The sequence below is a fragment of the Macaca mulatta genome, chromosome 2 (genome assembly GCF_049350105.2).
Source record: "Macaca mulatta isolate MMU2019108-1 chromosome 2, T2T-MMU8v2.0, whole genome shotgun sequence".
In the NCBI taxonomy this organism is placed as follows: domain Eukaryota; kingdom Metazoa; phylum Chordata; class Mammalia; order Primates; family Cercopithecidae; genus Macaca; species Macaca mulatta.
In genome coordinates, this window is record NC_133407.1 from 30,886,503 (window position 1) to 30,901,517 (window position 15,015).

Consider the following 15,015-nt stretch of genomic DNA (forward strand, 5'->3'; position numbering starts at 1 on the left):
TTTTTTTAACTAACCAAATTGTGTGGTTGTCACCATGACACTCAGCTGTAGAACATTTTCATTACTCCACTATGATTTCTTACGTACATTAACTCTTAATCCCCATTCCCCCAATTCAAGGCAACAATTTATTTATTTTTTTAGTCTTTATAGCTTTGCCTTTTCTGGATAGTTGATATAAATGGAATAATATAATACTTGGTCTATGGTGCCTGACTTTGTCCAGAACATAATGTTTTTGAAGTTTGTTTTGTAGCATGTATCCATAATTTCTTCCTTTTTATTGGTGAATATTACTACATTGCTAGTATGTCTTGTTAATACATTGATCATCTGTCAATCCATTTCATGGACATTTATGTTGTTTGCAGCTTTTGGCTATTATGAATAAATCTACTAAGAACATTCATGCTCAAGTCTTTGTGTGAATATTTCTTTTCATTTCCCTTGGGTAGATACCCAAGAGTGGGGTTGGTATGTCATATGATAAATTTATGTTTAACTTTTTAAGAAACTGCCAAACTGTTTTCTAAAGTGGCTATACTCTTACACACTCCCATTAACAATGTATGAGGATCCCCGTTTTTACATCCTTGTCGGTATTTATTATTGTCTGTATTTTTTATTATATGTATCTTTTTATAACTTAAAATTTTATCTCAATATTATTTTTAAGATTTATCCATGTTGATTCATGTAGCTCTTACTCACTGCTATGAAATGTTCATTGTATGAATATGTAGTGAAAATCTAGCCATAATATGAAAAATGGCTTCAAATTCAGTTGTATAAAATATAGAGTTGTATTAATGTGTTGTTATTGAAAAACAGTACTTTTAGTTATCTGTACTGTTGCAAAAGTTACAAAAGTGAAAATGATGAAATTTATACTTGATATTACTGCTGAGACAGTCTGAATTAGTCACAGGGCAGTTTTTTCCTAAGTCAATCCCATTTGCTTCCACAGAAAATAAGAATTTTAGGCTGGGCGCGGTGGCTGACGCCTGTAATCCCAGCACTTCTGGGAGGCCGAGGCGGGCGGATCATGAGGTCAGGAGATGGAGACCATCCTGGCTAACACGGTGAAACCCTGTCTCTACTAAAAACTTCAGAAAGCCGGGCGCGGTGGCTCAAGCCTGTAATCCCAGCACTTTGGGAGGCCGAGACGGGCGGATCACGAGGTCAGGAGATCGAGACCATCCTGGTTAACATGGTGAAACCCCGTCTCTACTAAAAAAAAAAAAAAATACAAAAAACTAGCCGGGCGAGGTGGCGGACGCCTGTAGTCCCAGCTACTCGGGAGGCTGAGGCAGGAGAATGGCGTGAACCCGGGAGGCGGAGCTTGCAGTGAGCTGAGATCCGGCCACTGCACTCCAGCCTGGGTGACAGCGCGAGACTCCGTCTCAAAACAAACAAACAAACAAACAAACAAAAAAAACTTCAGAAAAAAATTAGCCGGGCGCGGTGGTGGGTGCCTGTTGTCCCAGCTACTCGGGAGGCTGAGGCAGGAGAATGGCGTGAACCCGGGAGACGGAGCTTGCAGTGAGCGGAGATCAGGCCACTGCACTCCAGCCTGGGAGACAGAGCGAGACTCCATCTCAAAAAAAAAAAAAAAAAAAAAAAAGATTTTAACTTTATCTGAGAAATGGGCAGTGAAACTACAGACACAGAAGCCAGTCACAAAAGACCATATACTAGATGATTCTTTTCATATGAAATGGCTACAGTAGACCAATTTATGGAGAAAAAAAGCAGTTTTGGGGTTGCCAGGGCAAGGGGGATTGGCGGGAGATGAGTGACTGTTTAATGGGTATGGGGCAATTTTTGGAATTGAGTAATAAAAATGTTCTAAAATTGACTGTGGTTACCCTTACACAACTCTGTATATACTATAATCAATTGAATTGTACACTTCAAGTGGATGAATTGTATGGCATATTCATGTTTCAATATAGCTGTTAAAAAATAAGATGCATGAGTCTTTGTAGAACATGTCAATAGTATTAAAAAAAAAAAGAAGAAAGTAAAAAGTACTTCACATCACAGGTGTTCCTTTGTCAATAATTGTGGCATTATGGTATCCTTTTAAATGACTACTTAATAAACTTCATTGAGTAGATGTACTATAATTTGCTTAATTAATTTCTTAATAGTAACCATTTAGATTGTTTCCAATAAGTAATGTTGTAAGTAGGATCATTGTATATAAATTTTTGTGCACTTGTCTTTTCAGTATAAGTTTTACAAGTGAAATTGTTGGGTCAAAGATTAAGTGCATTTAACATTTTGAATCATATTTCTAAATTACCACTCAGTGAGATGCTCCAGTTTGCCTTTCGCCAGTGGTACATGATAACATATGAATGACCATGCTCTTGCCACTGCTGGATATTGTCCGTGTTTTTTGTCTTCATCAATTGGGAGGAAATTAACTTATTTTTATTTGCATTTCTTTGTGCAACTTGTTATATATCCCTTAAAAACTTGTTTTTGTTAATTTCTTGTCCTTTTTTTCTGTTGAGATAATGATCTATCTTTGTATTAGTGTGTAGAAAGTCTTTTTATATTAAGAATATTTGGCTGAGCGTGGTGGCTCACACCTGTAATCCCAGCACTTTGGGACGCCGAGGCGGATGAATCACCAGGTCCAGATCGAGACCATCCTGGCTAGCACAGTGAAACCCCGTCTCTACTAGAAATACAAAAAAAAAAAAAAAAAAAAAAAAAAAAAATGAGCTGGGTGTGGTGGCGGGTGCCTGTAGTTCCAGCTACTCGGGAGGCTGAGGCAGGAGAATGGCATGAACCGGGGAGGCGGAGCTTGCAGTGAGTCAAGGTCGCACCACTGCCCTCCAGCCTGGACAACAGAGTGAGACTCTGTCTCAAAAAACAACAACAACAAAAAAGAATATCTACTTTGGGTCTGCTATATTAGAGAAAAATATTTTTCCACTTTGTCTATATTTCATATTTATTTATGGTGATTTTTTTCCCATTGCACAAACGTTTTAAAGTTTTGCATAGTCATATTTGTTACTTTAAAACATCCTTAGAAATTCGGCTACATTCCAAGGTTATACAAATATTCTTTTATATAAGTTTTAAAATTATCTTGGGGCCAGGCGCCATGGCTCACGCCTGTAACCCCAGCACTTTGGGAGGCTGAGGTGGGCAGATCACGAGGTCAGGAGATTGAGATCATCCTGGCTAACAGGGCGAAACGTCTCTACTAAAAAAAAAAAAAAATACAAAAAATGTGAAGAAGAGGAATTAAGACAGCCTTTTTTCCTCCCTCTACCTTTTAGACTTTATTTTATACTAAAGAATTAACTGGGCATTACATTTATTTAAACAGCTGTTACAGAAACAATTTTACTAGCACAGCTGCCTTTTAATAAAGTATTTGAATGTTTTCATTTTACTTTTTTGAAATTTTTTGTTTATTAGATTATACTACATTAATCAAAGACAATAATTATGTATTTTTTATGTATCTAGTGGCTAAATTACCATTTATGTCTATTCTTCAACCTAAATTTGTAGTCTGGAATTTCCCCAAAGCACAGAATATAATTTATATTCAAATGGATTAACTTGTTCTTTGGACAGCCTAAAAAAAAAGACCAATTTATGATTTTCTATTCTATATTTTATTTTAATAAGCTAAATCGATATTTGATACTTGCTAATTTATACACACTTGTGTCCTTAATTTAATAAGCCATCTGCATTTAGATTTAGTAATACATAAGATAAAACCAATGCTACATACCTCTAAAGTTAATTTCTTTCTTTTCAGTTTACAGTGCCAGTTTTACACTCCATGTGCCGTCAGTGAAAATGTAGGCGGCAGACACACCACATATTTATTATCACTGAGTTCACCATATCATACAGGAAAAGTACATTAATATGCCATAGAGAAAATCTAACACACATAAACAACCACTTAGCATTTTTAAGAACATATCTGACTTATTGGTTAGCTTAAATATCTTTTGGTAGAGTAGACACCCACGTACAGTGAGTACATTCATATAAGTTATCAGAACAATTCCTTGTGCTGGTGAATGAACATCTCTCTTCTTCATGTATGATGGTAAAGATTATACATTATAAAGCTTTAACCTTTCCATTGGAATTCTAAATCTTGATACAATTCAGCCATTCCCAGGGTTCTTCAGATAAAGTTACACTCTGGAAAACGTTTTTCTAAAGCCTTAGTTTACATTTACATTTCTGTTTCATGCTGGGTCTCTTTTCTTGAAGTTTCTGTTGTTATTTTCTATTTTAGGCCCATGGTGAAGTAGGGGGAGGGAGTGGGGCTTTTCCTGATTTCTTTTTTCCCTGTGAATTCTATATTCTACTGTAGGCTGTACCATGCAACAAATTGTGTGTATGTGTGTTAGTTTTTTCCCCACGAGACAGAGTTTCACTCTTGTTGCCCAGGCTGGAATGCGGTGGCGTGATCTCGGCTTCACTGCAGCCTCCACCTCCTGGGTTCTAGCAGTTCCCCTGCCTGGCCTCCCAAGTAGCTGGGATTACAGGCATCTGCCACCACGCCTGGCTGATTTTTTGTATTTTTAGTAGAGAAGGGGTTTCGCCATGTTGGCCAGGCTGGTCTCAAACTCCTGGTCTCAGGTAATCCACCCTCCTCAGCCTCCCAAAGTGCTGGGATTACAGGCGTGAGCCACCGTGCCTGGCTGAGTATGTGTATTTTTAAAAATAGGTACAATACTTGTTAGACTTTTTTCTCATTGTAATATTTTATAGCATTTAAGAAATATAAAACTATAGTGTATAGTTTATATGGATACTGGTCTAAACTTGAGAGAGTAGTAATAAGAGCTAATGCAGATGCGAAAAAATACGAAAGTGAATATAATTGATATATAAAGCATAAAAAGCACATGAAAGTGTTTTTCTTTTAATCTTGTATGGGCATTTACTTTGCATGTAATATGGAATCAGGACTTTCTAAAAGGAAAATGTTCTAGCATTTTCTTTTAGTGAAACAAAACAATAAGAAATTATATGTTTAAAAGTTTTTTGGTTTCCTCAGATACTTAGTTTTTGTCTCTCGTTTATATCCTAACATAGCCTCTCTCTCGAAAAAAACACCCCAGAATATAAAAAGTTATTCTTCCTTGCAGTACATTCTAAGACCCTGTTTGTTTAACAATGTTGGGTAAAGTTTTTGCAAGTACTCTCTTTATGGGCCTGTATTCTCTTTTTTTGAGTTATTCCTTCCGGACTGGAACTATCTTAGTCATTCCATTTTATTTGACTTTAGTTAATTTCCTCAGGTGTATTTTATAGATTTTGTTAGTGTAGTATAATTTTCAGCCTCTGCCCTTTATTCTTCCCTTCTTTTCAAGATTTTAAACTATTACATATTCACAGAGAACTCTAAAATATATAGCTCTACATTTGATCTCATTTTTATGTTTCCATCTCTCTGTCCCCTCACAGTGAATATCTGGAACCGGAAGCATCGTCTTGCCACTGACTTGTTCGCTCCAGTCAGATCCAGCCATTCTTTGTTCCCTCCTGTTATCCTTTAGGCTCTTTATCTTAGATCTAAGAATTTCTTGTCTTGTTCTCTCTTACCCATTATATCTCATTAGTCAATGTATTGTCTTAGTAGTTTTTGCTCCTGCTAGTTCTATAGCATTCTCAAAAGCCTAGATGACTCTTCTGCAGCCTTATTCCTGGAATACTTTAGAAGTCTCTTAATTTGTATCCCTGCTATCCTCAAATCTGTCCTGTGCATTGCTGTCAGATTAATCTTCCTAAAGCATTGCTTTTACCCAGACAATCTCCTGCTTAGGAACCTTCATTGGCCCCACTTTGCCTAGAGATTGAAACTTTCCAGCCTGGTATTTGAGGTTCTCTCGTAAATTTGTCCTAGTTTTTTCCTCCACTGGCCAGTAACAAAAATGCTTTCATTTTTGTCAGGATGGTCCCAACATACTGAGAATATTTTTACATTGGCATATCCTTTTCCATTTCTCAGTGTTTTATGTCTTTTCTGCATTTTACTCTATGATGTCCCTTCTACTTTTTTTTTTGGCCACTAAATCTTAGCATACTTTTTTCCACCTTTCAGCTCTTGTCTTGCCCCCTCTGTGAAGTCTTTCTGCAGTGGTTCTACTGTGATTTCACCATCATCTGAATTCCTGTTTTGCTTTGTTGCTACTCACAAAGCACTTCCTGTTCAGTATTTTGTACTATTACTTGCTTTTGTGTTTTACTTGGGTCTAGGTCCTATGTTGCTGACTGGATTTTAAGTGTTAGGAAAGCAGGGACCATGTTATATTTCTTTGAATCTCTCTTAGCCAAGTACAGTTCATTACAAATGCCCACTTATTTTTTCCCATAAATCTTAATTGGTTTCCTACACTCAAGCACCATTGATTAAAAAGTTAAACAACAAAGGTATGGACTCAGCTTTCATGGACTTTATATTCTGGAAGAGAGAGAAAGATGCTCTACAGCTAATTTCATAATTACCTGCTTAGTTACAGTTGAGGAATGTGGTTTGTCATTTTTTTTGACAATCAGAAAACCTAGAAAATTGCCTTCGTTTTTTCCCTCTGCTGTCAATGGTATTTATAATTTTTCTTACTTCACAAATAAATTTTGATAGGGTAAATTATTCTTGAAAGTGTAGGTTTTCAAATGGTCCAACTTAATTCTTCTAAATACACGTAATGCTGTATATCTGGGTAAATTCAGTAGACAACATAATGGAAAGAATGATTAATAGGTGCCTGACATTAAAATAATTATAGTGAATTTTATGTCATTTATGTGATATGTAAACTCATATGAAATAGTTAAAAGATAATGAAAATAATTCCAAAAGGAAGATTTTCTAAACTCAGTTAGGAATTTTTAGTTAATGTACTAAAGCTATCTTTTGTAGGAGAATAAGATTAGATTAAAGGTAGATATGTTGTTCTTAGATATGTTATTTTAGCTTCAGGTGTTTTTTTCTAGTGGCTTGAACAATGTCATATTTCATAGGCATGATTTTTTGAGGTTGTAATAACCATAGAAAGTTAATATTGAAAGAATGGCAAAATATGCAGTGAAACTAAAAATTGTTAAATATAAAAACATAATTTACATAAATGTTACAGTTAGGAACGTTATGAATGTAAATGTGCCTTCTCTGTTCTCAGTCTTGTAATGCCATTCTTTGTCCAGTTGGAGATGAAGAGTGATGTTGAGATGGGTGTTTAGCCTATTTTAACAGCTTTAAAAAAATTCAATATCGTTGATGTAAATATGAGAAGGGAAGAGAATATTTATCTCTATTAAGTGACATAAAAAACCATGGTAAGAATAACAGGTAGTGAGTATGCCTTAAATAGTAAAATCCCTGAAATCAGATGCTAATTATAAGCACAAGGACACTTGCTTCCTACATACTTAAATGTGTATTTTCTTTAGTCAAAGTGTAATTCAGAGTTCTTGAAGTGCTGAATATGGCCTTTGTTTTTTCATTTCCCTTTAGCATACATATTAAAAAAAAAAACAATAAGACACTTCTGCTGGACTGTGATTTTGATGGATATAGGTGGACTATTAAACCAAATGCTATGAAGATAAATTCAAATGTTTGCTCTCAAAAGCAAAAATAAAGGATTGTCTTTATTGTGTGATTTCCCTGCTTCTTACTATTAAAAAACAAATGTTTAGTAGTAAAGGTAAAATTATTTAAACATATTTGAGCACATTTTACTTGCTTCCTGTGGTTTATCAAGGCCTTTAAGGCTTAGATTGTGAAAGGATGTATTAATACTGGTATTGAGTATATTTGTTTAGATTATTATGGACTTTAAATTTTATTTTAGATGTTCTCTCTGGCATCTTGTCATAAAAGTTATGTGTTGTTTTACTTCGTTAGCGGTTATAACATTTTTAAGTATCTGAGAAGAAAAACTTCCTCTGCATTTTGAACAGGGTCTTTCATTGGTGGTTTTGTAACATGTTCTTCAGTTGTTGAGAGGTGCATAGTACAGATACCCTGTTCTTAGAAAGTAATGGGCTTTTAAGTTGTAGAGTAGTAAGAAAAGTCTAATGGACTTAAACTATTTTAAAAACTTTGTTTTTAAAAAGAGAGGTATAAGAAAACCTTTTTTAATCTTGCTATTTTTTTGTTCTTAGGTATGCCTTTTATTTAGCTTTTAGTAACTTGTAATTTAAGATCACAGTTATTAGGTGTATTTCTGCATTTTATATATCACTCCCAGATGCTACAGTATTAGTTTTTATCACTGCATATTTTATGAAATGTCAGCCTTCTGTTGGCTGTTCACAGAGCATTGTTAGTGATCAAAGACACAACATAAAGGAGAGGAATCTAAACAATTGGCTTATCTTTGTCCTTCGTTGTGACAAAAATACTCTAAAATTACTTAATTATAAAAAGTCAAATGAAGGCATCATGTAACATGCAAAGAAATGAGTATCTTTATGTTTTAGTGAAATAAAATCTCAGTGTTTAATATCAAGAAGCGTAAAGAGAATTACTATCTAATTTTACAAAGTTTTCCTTGTTAAGGAATGAGGGCAATGTGTCTTGTGTAATTTTGTAATACTTTGCTAAATGACAGTGCTGTGCCTAGGAAAAGCCACAAAGTGTTTGACATCGTAAGAGGTTAGTCAGTATAAACCCTTAATTTTGTTACACAAATTACGTTCTAGAAAAGTGGTTATTAGCTTTTGTATGTACATTAAGTTGTATGTGAGTCAGTTTATTAAAATATTTTCTTGAATTGATCTACTTTGTATTTAAAAACTATTTCATAGATTTAAAGATCCTTTTTTTTTTCTTTATTTCAGTGATACCAATATCAAGATAAAAGTGTGGAATGGGAGAAAAATTCTCAAAGCCTGAAAGAAAATCTGTAAGAATAAAATTCTTGAATGATTTTGATCAGCTGTTGTGTATGCCCAACACAGCAGTTGGTTCAATCAATTTTATGTTTTAGGATGGTTTTATTAAAATGAGCTGCTGCTTTTAGTAAATCATTGAGAAAGATGCTAGCTTTATACATGTCTTTTTTGGTTGGGGGCAGGGCCTACAATTGCAGCATTGTAAGTCAGTAAAATTGGAGACAGTTCCTGGCTGCCATGAAAGTCAGTGTGTTTCTGTGTTGGTGTGGGCATTTGGAAATACAGGTAGAACGAAGATTTAGATTAAAAATGATTTTAGATAATTGTACTGTTATGGCTCTCTGCAGGAAACTGCCATTTCTAGTAAAACGTAATCATCAGCAGATAATAGGGATTTAAGTGTATCTTCAGTTTTGTGTACAGTTTCTGTTTTTATAAATGAATGAAAGTTAATTGTTTTCCAATGGAAGAATTAAATCTTTGGAAAGTAGTTTGAAAGACATAGCCATTGGATATGAGTTAGAGGCCTCAACATTTTGTCCTGATATGCATTATACAGTTACTACCCAAACTATGGTCTGTACATAAACAGTATTGGTGTTACCTGAGATCTTCCTAGATATGCACAATCTCAGGCCTAACCCCATACCTACTAAATCAGATTCTGTGTTTCATCAAAATTCCTAGGTCATTCGTATGAATATTAAACTCCGAGAAGCACTGCCATAATTCAGACCTCTCATTTTTTCTGTGTGTATGTGTGTGGTAATTGTGGGGTGCTCATAGTGGAGTTGGTTATCTGTAGTTCAAGAATTGGAAGAGGAAGTGGAAACTCACACCAGAATTTTAGTGGGGGCCCAGGAGTAGACAGATAGTTAATTTAGAACTCGGCAAGCTTTTGGTCTTTAAGCAATTGCAATTTGAATCAGTAGTTACTTTGTATATCATGTAGAAAGCTTCATGTCACCCTGGTAGTATTAATCAGGTGTTTTCTTTTGGCCATGGCAGCATCGTCTCATGTTCACAGATACTTAAGATGTTTTCTGCCAGTCATAGTGTAGTAAACATTTCCAAAGTGTGTTCTATGATATATTTTTTCCAGGAGATGCTTGGAATGTAAAGATCCCATGGTCACATAAATCTGGAAAGCACTGAATACTTTCCCATAAGAGAATCCCATTATATGCTGATGTATTAAAGGACCTGAGAACCTGTTGTAACTTAGTTTAATTCAGTATTTCCCAAATTTACTTGACTAGAGCATCCTTTTTTTTTTTCAAAACAAACAAACAATCTTTTAAATTTTTTCCTTTAACATGTGCACAGACTGACTTCTTTCCACATTTATTTATCTTACTCAAAATAAGAGATATGGACAACTTCCGAAATTGTGATGTTATGCCACATAAAACATACTTTCTAATATTGCTACATATAAATGGTACTGGTATGACCCTTGTGTACCGAAGGGACTAAACATGCAGACATTTTTGAGGATTGGAGTGATGGAGCAGTCATCATTTAGAACAGGGGTCCCCAACCCCCTGGTCATGGAGTGAGACCGGTCCATGGCCTATTAGGAACGGGGCCACACAGCAAGAGGTGAATGGTGAGCAGGTGAGCTCTGCCTCCTGTCAGATCAGCAGCAGCATTAGATTCTCATAGGTGTGCCAACCCTATTGTGAACTGTGTATGCGAGGGATCCAGGTTGCTCATTCCTCATGAGAATCTAATGCCTGATGATCTGAGGTGTAACAGTTTGATTTCGAAACCATCTCTCCCCACCTCCTTCCCCATTCGTGGAAAAACTGTCTTTCACAAAGCGAGTCCCTGGTGCCAAAAAGGTTGGTGACTGCTGAATTAGAAAGTGAGCATAGAACTGATCCCAGTAAGATTTGATGGATGAATGAAAGGGAGAAAATAGACTATTCTTAGTGTTTGCTGGAAAGAGGAAAACCATGAGCAATGGAATAAATTAAACATTTCAGTTGAATAAATTTTTACCGAATTGCTAATAAAGAATAGGCTCTGTACTTGGCCTTGGGCAAACAGTAGTGAAAAATACTCAGTCTGCCCTCTAGTTGCTTATTGTGAGCATAGAACATTCTGATAAATGTACAAGAGTTGGAATCCAGAACATAAGATTTTCTTTGTGGATTTGTTTAAAAAAAAAAAAAAATTGGCCAGAAAACTGTATCATGGAGTGCTAGAGACAGGACACAACTGTAGTGATGGATGTTTCTGGTTAGGTAGGGGAAACAGAGGAAAGGACAATTATGGGACAGAATTTCAAAAGGTAAGATTGGGAAGACCAAACAGCCTTAGAAGTCAGAGAGCTTTTGGTACTCAAATTGCCCAGGTTTGGTTAGTTGAAGTGCATGACAGTCCTCCATCGCATATTTCAGTGCTTCCTTAATTTCTGACAAAAGAAGCTGTTGCAGGGTTGTCTTTTATATGTTCTCCCCCAGCTTTGGAAGCAGCCATTTCTCTGAGAAGCTCTGATTGTTTTTAGTGGGGAACAATATTAGCGAACAAGATCTTGGCACTAGTGTGTTGATTGCTACTGGGTCTTGGCTTTTAGGCCCTTTTAGAGGACAGAGGTAGGAAATATATAAGCTTTATATATACATATACATCTACATTTATACCTATATACACAAATGCATATTGAAAAACATGTGGACACATACATCTGCATATTGTTTTTTATTTAGAGATACACCAGTTTCTCTAATTCTAATCCATCCATGCAGGTTTCTTTCTTGCTTGCTTCTCATATTTATATGTCCCATCTTTCATAGTGAGAACCTTGGCTTCCAACAGTATCAACACATTTACTCTTTTGTTTAACTAAATAATAGATCTAAAGCAGTTTCAAAATTGGTTAATCATATAAGAAACAAATACACCAAAAAAGTTTGAAAATTGTTTGAAGTTCTCCCTCCTTTCTGTACTCATTCCTGTGAATATGTAACCAAATACTAGTCTCATAATTACTTAGTTCTTTCTTCCTTATTCCTTAAGTGTGGTTATGATATTAATTTGGAATATAGTTCACTCGTATTAGTTTTCTTTCAGCTTTTGTGCCCCCTTTTCTTTATATCCTTATTGATTTAATTTTTTGAATATGTAGAAAATTACTTACTTTTCCAAAAAGTAAAACTGTACAAAAAGATATACCAGAAAATTGTCACTCCATCCTCCCCATTCCACCCCATACTTTGTAGGAAACCAATTTTATTGTTTTCTGGGCTTTACTCATTTTTATAAAGATATGCAGAGATATTTATGTTTCTTTTCTTTTTTTTTTTTAACCTAAAAAGTAGCATGTATGTTCTTTTGCAGTTCAGTTTTTTCATGTATCAGTATCTCTTGGAAATTACCTCATACCAGTTTGTAGAGATTTTCCTTACTCGTTTTTGCAGGTGCTTACTACTTTGTGTGTGCCATAGTTTATTCAACCAATCTCTTATGCTTGCGCATTTAAGTAGTTTTCAATATTTTGCAATTACAAACATGCTGCAGTGATATTTATTTTCATAGTTTTAGAGGTGTATCTTCAGGGCAAATTCCTGGAAATGGGATTGCTGGTTGAAAGGGCAAATACTAAGCCCGGTGCAGTGACTTGCCTCTGTAATCCCAGCTACTTGAGAGGATCCCTTGAGCCCAGGAGTTCAAGGCTGCAGTGAGCTATGATAGAGCCATTACATCCAATCTGGGTGACAGAGTGAGACTTTGTTGCTAACAACAACAACAAAAAGGTTCAAAGGGCAAATACTTACATGGTTGTATTAGAGTATTACCCAGTCCCCTGCATGGGGGCTGTAACATTTTGTCTTCCCACACTGCAGTGTATGAGAGTGCCTATTTCCTGACAGCCTTGCAGACAGAGTGCATTGTGAAACTTCAATTTTTGCCAAGTGATAGGTGAGAAATGGAATGTTGGATACATTTAATTTGTATTCATCTTTTATGTGTGGAGTTGAATGTCTTTTCATATGTGTAAGAGCCACTTTCCATAGGATATTTGGGCTTTTCCCCCTCAGTTTAGAAGTTCTTTGTAGGGATATTAGGCATTTATCTGTGATATATGTTGCAAAAGTTTCCTTCCAGTTTGTTACCTGTTTTATTATTTATTTTCTGATGTATTTTTGTCCTGCAAAAGTTTTATATTTGTACTTTAGTCCTAGTGAGAAAGCCTTTTATGAATTCTTAGTTTAGGAGGAATCCCTCTCTCCTGCCCCCACCCTCCTCTCACACTTTTAAAAATACTTGTAGTTTTCTTACAATTAGATCTCTGATCCATTTGCAGTTTATTTTTATGTATGATGTGAGAAACATTGAATTTTATCTTTTTTTCTTGTCTATTGTTTAAAATGACTATAAATGTGCTAATGATTTGTTATATCACCTTTACAGAGATTAGATTTCTATCTGTAGTGGAATCTATTTCTGGACTTTCTGTTCATTTGCACTTTTCTGCCTGTTCATGTAGCAGTCCTACACTGTTTTCATTATAGAGGCCTTATAGTATGTTTTAATGCCTGTAGTATGTGTTAATGAGGTAGTCCCCTCTATTTATTTTCAGTATTTCCCAGTTTTTCTTGAACTTTTTCCATTTGAACTTCAGTATCAACTTGTCTAACTCCATGAAAAGCTTTATGATTTGTAAGTTTGTGACCTATTGATGTTGAGATGTTCTAACCAAGGACAGGGTATTTCTTTTCAGTTGTACAGTCTTACTTTTATATGTTTTAAGAATGTTTATTTTTCTTTATGTAGGTTTTGAACATTGCTGTTTATTCCTAAATATTGTACTTTTAAAAATTGCTATTTAAAAGAGACTTTCTTGAAAAAGTTCCTTTCCAAGATGGGCGAATAGAAATAGCTCCGGTCTGTAGCTCCTGGTGTGATTGACAGAGAAGGTGGGTGATTTCTGCATTTCCAACTGAGGTACCTGGTTCATCTCACTGGGACTTGTTGGACACTGAGTGTAGCTCACGGAGGGCAAGCCGAAGCAGGGTGGGGCGTCACCTTACCTGGGAAGTGCAAGGAGTCAGGGATTTTCCTTTTTAGCCAAGGGAAGCTGTGACAGACTACACCTGGAAAAACGAGACACTCCCGCCCAAATAAGGCGCTTTTCCCATGGCCTTAGCAACCAGCAGACCAGGAGATTCTCTCCCATTCCTGGCTCAGCGGGTCCCACACCTACGGAGCCTTGCTCACTGCTAGCACGGCAGTCTGAGATCTAACAGTGAGGCTGCAGCCTGACTGAGGGAGGGGTGTCTGCCATTGCTGAGGCTTAAGTGTGTAAACAAAGTGGCCGGAAAGCTCGAACTGGGTGGAGCCCACCGCAGCTCAGCAAGGCCTACTGCCTCTGTAGACTCCACCTCTGTGGGATGGGCATAGCTGAAAAAAATGCAACAGAAACTTCTGCAGACTTAAATGTCCCTGTCTGACAGCTCTGAAGAGAACAGTGATTCTCCTAGCACAGCATTTGAGCTCTCAGAATGGACAGACTGCCTCCTCAAGTGGGTTCCTGACCCCCGTGTAGCTTAACTGGGAGACACCTCCCAGTATGGGCTGACAGACACCTCACACAGTTGGGTGCCCCTCTGGGACGAAGCTTCCAGAGGAAGGATCAGGCAGCAATATTTGCTGTTCTGCAGCCTCCTCTGGTGATACCCAGGCAAACAGGGTCTGGAGTGGACCTCCAGCAAACTCTAACAAACCTGAAGCTGAGGGACCTGACTGTTAGTAGGAAAACTAACAAACAGAAAGGAACAGCATCAACACCAACAAAAAGGACATCTACACCAAAACCCCATCTGCAGGTCACCAACATCAAAGACCAAAGGTAGATAAAACCACAAAGATGGGGAGAAACCAGAGCAGAAAAGCTGAAAATTCTCAAAACCAGAGCACCTCTTCTCCTCCAAAACATCGCAGCTCCTCACCAGCAACGGAACAAAGATAAATGGAGAATGACTTAGACGAGTTGTCAGAAGTAGACTTCAGAAGGTCAGTAATAACAAACTTTTCCGAGCTAAAGGAGCATCTTTGAACCCATCACAAGGAAGCTAAAAACCTTGAAAAAAGGTTAGACGAATG

General features: G+C 36.5%; 1 protein-coding gene across 2 annotated transcripts in view; it reads left to right on the plus strand.

Moving 5' to 3' along the window:
• Positions 1–15,015, plus strand: part of TBC1D5 (TBC1 domain family member 5) — a 564,710-nt gene that overhangs the window by 96,580 nt on the left and 453,115 nt on the right. Inside the window, exon 2 of one of the 2 annotated variants that reach the window (XM_015132185.3) lies at positions 8,851–8,915. The gene's annotated coding sequence lies outside the window, so the exon portion shown is untranslated. 2 annotated transcript variants of the gene reach the window in all.